The sequence below is a fragment of the Psammomys obesus genome, unplaced genomic scaffold (genome assembly GCF_907164565.1).
Source record: "Psammomys obesus unplaced genomic scaffold, mPsaObe1.curated_primary_1811, whole genome shotgun sequence".
Lineage (NCBI taxonomy): Eukaryota > Metazoa > Chordata > Mammalia > Rodentia > Muridae > Psammomys > Psammomys obesus.
This window is the reverse complement of record NW_026596073.1, coordinates 14,642,443-14,648,442: the sequence shown is the minus strand read 5'-3', so window position 1 is coordinate 14,648,442 and position 6,000 is coordinate 14,642,443.

The window sequence follows — 6,000 nt, the reverse complement described above, 5'->3', positions numbered from 1 at the left end:
TTAATGGGCATGTATAAATAGGTAAATACTTATGATTAATGAGTAGTTCAAATAAAGTTGTGTTTAGTGGTTCCACTAGAATCTATTTATACCTCATCCTGTTGCTAGACACTGGCACGACATTTTGCCTGCCAGGAATAAAGCTGCTGTGAGCATAGTCAAGTCTCTGTGTGAATGTCTGTTTTCATTTCTCTTGGGCAAATTCCCAGGAACAGAACTGCTAGGCTATATGTGTGTAACTTCCAAAATGGCATCCAAGGTGGGCCGCACCGTTTTACGATCCCTCCAGCAGCACATGAAAGTATTTACTGTTCCATATTCTTACATATCTTTGGTATGGCCAATTTTTAAAACTACCCATTCTAGTTGGCATAAGGTGATATTTCATTATTCCTTAATTTGTCTTATTATCCTAATTACTAACGATGTTGAGACTTATACAATTATTGGCCATTTCTATATCAGCTAATAAGTAGTGTTCAAATACTTAGCTCATTTTAGTTGGGTCATCCACCTTCTTATTGAACTCTAAAAGTCTGAGCTACCAGCTTTTTAGAAGACTTACGTACTGTGAATATCTTCTCCAAGCCTGTGGTTTGCCTTTTCATCTTAATAAAAGTGATGTTAAAATGATAGAGGTTTTTAGCTATAGTGGTATTTAATTTCTCAATTTATTTATTTTTGTTTTTGTTTTTGTTTTGAGACAGGGTTTCTCTGCATAGTCCTGGCTGTCCTGGAATTCACTGTGTAGACCAGCCTGGCCTCAAACTCAAGAGATCCTGCAGCCTCTACCTCCCAAGGAATTAAGAGCACGTACCACCACCACCTGGCTTAATTTCTCAATTAAAAAAAAAAGGGGGGGGGGAACCAGGGCTTTAAATACTCTAGCTTTAAGGAAACTCAAGCCACACGGCTCAGCTTTGATTTTAGCCTGTCTCCTGCTTACATACTTGACACCTATAGGGTGGATTTAGCATCCAGGAAAATCTTATCGGAGTCCAACAGTGGGATAGCTACTCCCACTTATGTTAACAGCTATCATTTAGAGGTGTGTGCTATGTAAAAGACAGTGTGCTCAATATTTTATATATAGTAGTTCATGTGGAAAGCATTGCTGAAGATGAAACTCTGCTAAGAGAGTAAAGGCACCTACATGCCATCAGGGACAAACTAGAACTTGGCTTCACAGTCTTTTGATGGAGCTGGAGAGATGGCTCAGTGGTTAAGAGCATTGAATGCTCTTCCAGCGGTTCAATTGCCAGCAATCACATGGTGGCTCATAACCATCTATGTGATTTAATGACCCCTTCTGGCCTGCAGGGGTATATGCAGATAGAGCACTCATGCATGTTAATTAATTCATTTCCTTTGCTGTTTAGAACAAGTTCAGTGGTCTTAGAAATAGTCACATTCTTCAAAGTGGTGGGGATGTTTTCCTATGCTGTTCTCTAAGAACATTGCGTTTTGGTTTTGTGTTTGGACGGGTTGTGCATTGGAGCTCCTATGTGGTGTGTGGTGTGTGTGTGTGTGTGTGTGTGTGTGTGTGTGTGTGTGTGTGTGTGATGTGATGTGATGTGATGTGATGTGATGTGATGTGATGTGATGTGATGTGAAAGAACATTGAAAGAAATTAGGCTCTGCATATCTAGTTGTCCCTGCATAATTTGTCAAAAAGACTATCCTTTCCCTACTGAATTGCCTTGGCAATTTTCTGAAGAATCAGTCTTTAATCTGTTCCATTGACCTTTGTCTCTGCATCTGCCTATACCACAGGGGATTGGCTGTGTTAGCTTCCGGCAGTATCTTCGATTGAGGTAGTATAAGGCATCTGTCTTAGGCTGGGTTTCTATTGATGTGAAGAGGCTCCATGACCACGGCAACTCTTATAAACGAAAACATTTAATTAGGGCTAGCTTCCAGTTCAGAGGTTTGGTTCGTTATCCTCATCATGGTGGCGTGCACGCAGGCATAGTTACTGGAGAAGGAGCAGAGAGTACGTCGCTTGATCCACAGGGAACAGCAAGCAACAGAACCTCTAGGCTTATCTCGAGCTTAGGAGACCTCCGAGCCGGCACTCAAGTAACTCACTTCCTTCAACAAAGCCGCACCTACTCCAGCAAGGCCACACCTTTAACGGTGCCACGCACTATGAGCCTGCGGGAGCCATTTTCTTCTAAGACATTACAGCATCTAGTTTTGTGGGTGATTATTTACTTTTATATTGACTCCAATAACCACCACGACCACGACCAAGGCCATTTATAGAAGGAGGAGTTGATTTTGGCCTGTGGTTCCGGAGGGTTAGAGTCCATGATGGTGAAGCAAGGGCATGGCATCTGGAGCAGCTGAGGGCTTGCTTGAACTGCAAGCAAGAAGCAGAGAGCTAACTAGAAACAGCTGGGGTCTTTTGTTTGCTGCGTTTTCTTTTGTTTGTTTCTTTTTTTTTTTGAAGACAAGGTCTGTCTAGGTAGTCTTGGCTGGTCTGGAACTCGCCAGACCAGTGGTTCTCAACCTTCCTGACGCTGTGACCCTTTAATACTGTTCCTCATGTTGCGGTAACCCTCAACCATAAAATTATTTTTGTTACTGCTTCATTACTGTAATTTTGCTATGAATCGTACTGTAAACATCTACGTTTTCCGATGGTTCCCCAGTAGTTCGGCCCTTGCTCGCGACTCACAGGTTGAGAACCTCTGCACTAGCTAGACCAGGCTGACCTCAAACTCTCTGAAATCTGACTGCCTCTGCCTCCTGAATGCTGGGATTAAATGGATGTGACACAGCGCCAGGCTGGCACGAGTCTTTTGAAACCTCAAAGCCCACTCCCAAGTAGCATAGGACATACCTCCTAATCCTCCCCAAAGAGCCACCGACTAGGGACTGAGTATTCAGATGCCCAAGACTTCTGAAGACATCTGAACCACCACAGGGTTCACCTCCCACCTTAGCACTAATCTGTGAACTGTAAAGACTTTGAGTTTCCATGTAAAATTTAGGTACAGATTATAAATACTCATTTTAGAAAACCTGTTGTGGTTTTGATTAGGACTGAATTGACCTTAAAGGCCAGCTTGGGAAGGATAGACATTTTAATAACATTAATGGCTTCCAATTTGTGAACACGATGAAACTCTTGTTTTAGTTAGCTCTTCATTCTCTCAGAAATACCTCACTATTTTATTTTTTAAGCTATTCTCCAGTATGCATGTGTATATGTGCGTTTGTGTTTGTGTGTGGGTAGGACCCTATGTCTCAGAATATAAGTGAGAGTCAGAGGGCAACTTGCCTGCCTGTTACCTATCTACTTCCACCATGTTGTTCCTGAGTATTGAAATGTTAAATGTACAGACATTATACATATTTTGTAAAATCTGTCCTTGTGTTTTCTAATTATATTGTGATATTTTAAAATTATAATTGACACAAAATTTAATTTCTAAAAGCAGCTCATTGCTTATATGGAGAAAAAAAATTAATTGACCCTCTTTTCTTTGGCCTTTCTGTATTTTACTTAGTTCTTGCCATGTTTTTTTTTTTTTTTTTTTTTGACCTTGTGGGTTCTTGATGATTTGCCACATACAAAATCACATTATTCCTTTTTAAAATTAATTTTCTTCGTACCAGGCAATGGGATTCACTATGCCTTTTGCGTACACCTGCATACACTGTGCTCTAATCTGTCCCCTATTTCTTTCCTTATTACACGTATGTTTTCATATATTTTCTCTGCTTTAAAGCACTAACTAGGATCTTCACTCCTCACGAGCACAATGTGTGTGCAGCCTATGGCATTCATCATTTATTTCCATTTTTTTTCTAGTGTGGCTTTCTGCAGTCAAGTAGGTGGAGAGTTAAACGCCAAATTTCCCAGACCTTTTTTTTTTTTTTTTGTGGCCAGAGTTCTACATTTGATCGGTTACCACCAACTAGATGCACCTACACACGCCTTGTATGCTACTGTCCTCATTCTCCTTTTAGCTGTCTACTGAAGACAGGTACAGCTGTAGGCCTGTGGCGGTCTCTGTGACACGGACTTCCGAGTTTCCTGGAGAGGAAACAGGCCTGCACTTCCTATTTTACAGCTACGGCACTTTGCTGGCTTTTCTTTAAACTTAAATAGTTCTAAGAGAAGGTTCTTGATTCCCTTCCTTCCTAACTATAGCAGAGGAGACAGTTCCCCAGAGAGAAGCGGTGTCCAGTGAGTCATTTCTGGATCTCAGCCTATCACCCACTCTCCTGGCATTTCTGGTGATTTTTGTAATGACCTAATCCTTTTTTTTTTTTTTTTTAAAGGCATGGTCTTATTATGTAGTCCTGGCTGGGCTAGAATTCTCTATATAAACCATGGTGGCCTCAGACTCTCAGAGTGCTGGGATTAAAGGTGTATGCCACCATGCCTGGCTAATTCTTGATATGAAATCTGTTTTAAGAAGTTCAGATTCTATTTCCATTATTGAACTCTGACTAAAACAAGTGATCAGGACAGATATTCAACAAAAGTCTGGGTAGCAAATTATCAGCAGGGATAAAGACAAATGGTCAAAAATAATAGAATTGATGGGGAGACAGGTTAACCAGGGTCTCCAAGAGAAGCCAGAGCACTATCCCAGTTACCATGGTACCAGAATACCCAGCTCACAACGGGCTTCCTGTTGAGGTGGGAATCTTCATCATGCAGCTCTTTAGGTCCCCCTTACTTCCTGCACCCCAGAACAAGCTTAGCCTCACAGAACAGAACAAAATAATCTCTGTGCTCTGAGACCCAGAAAGATTGTGCCTACACTCAAGACTAACCTACCTTAGCAATGACAATTAGAGGGATACAGGGACTTGAAAGTACTTTCCAACTTAAGCAAATTATTTGAAGACAAGCAGATAAGCAAAGGACAAAGCTGCCTTATGATATCCATATATTTATATAGATTATGTATTCAATATCTCAGGACTTAGAGGATTTTAAATGTCTTTTCCTTATGAAGAACCCTAGGTAGCTAGGCAAGAAATCCCTTTGTAGATTATTAACCCCCACCAAGGTTACTCACTGACAGGGTTCTAGATCCTGCGTCAGTTCTTCGAATGATGAGAGGTTTATTATTTAAGCAGCCAGCAAGCCCATTCCTCAAGTCATCAGAAAATATTTGATGTCCAATAGAAAAATACTTCTCCATAATTTTTCTGCCAGAGTGTAAAGTGCTTAATCTCTTGCTATTCATTTTAAAGTATGTCTGGCATCTCACAAGAACACCTCAGTTTTCCCGTAGGAAATTACCTCACTTCTATCATACGGGGTTTTCATTGGAGAAGACCTGTGGGGGTGTCTCTCACTGGGAACCCACAGAAAACCAGGCACGTGGCCTAGGCTTGGCTAGCTGCTCACTGTATTAGTCATTGTTCTGTTCCTGGTGTGGGCAAGCAGCTGGAGGGAGGAACAGTTTATTTTGGCTCACAGTTTTAGGGGTACCGTTCATTATGGTGGGGGAAGTACGATGACGTTTATGTGGCTAAGACTTCTCACATCTCAGCGCATCAGGATTCAGAGAAAAGGACAGTGCTGCTGTTCAGCTTGCTTCCTTTTGTCTATTTATTTATTTTTAATTGGGTCAGGACTTCATCCCATGGGAAGGTGTGGCCCCGTTTTAAAACATATCTTCTCTCCCGAAGTTAATATTCTTTCAAAACAAGATAGCAAACATACCCTAAGCCCTGTCTCATTAAAGTCCCACACACTTCTCAAACTGTAGTTAACAATGACTGCATTCAAACTGAGATTAGACGGCTATGTTCTGAAATAAACAGTAACCAAGGTAGCACAAGTTGATTTGGAAGCAGAAGGTACAGCAATCATCTCAACCAGATTGGGCAGGACCTCTGTGTTGAAAGAGGAAAGAGACCTCCAATTAACCCTTCAATTTATACCGCATTTTCTCAAGAGTGAGTTCCAAGATTAAAAATATCAACAAATGTATATATGATGAATCTTATTCGTTACCACGGGTAGAT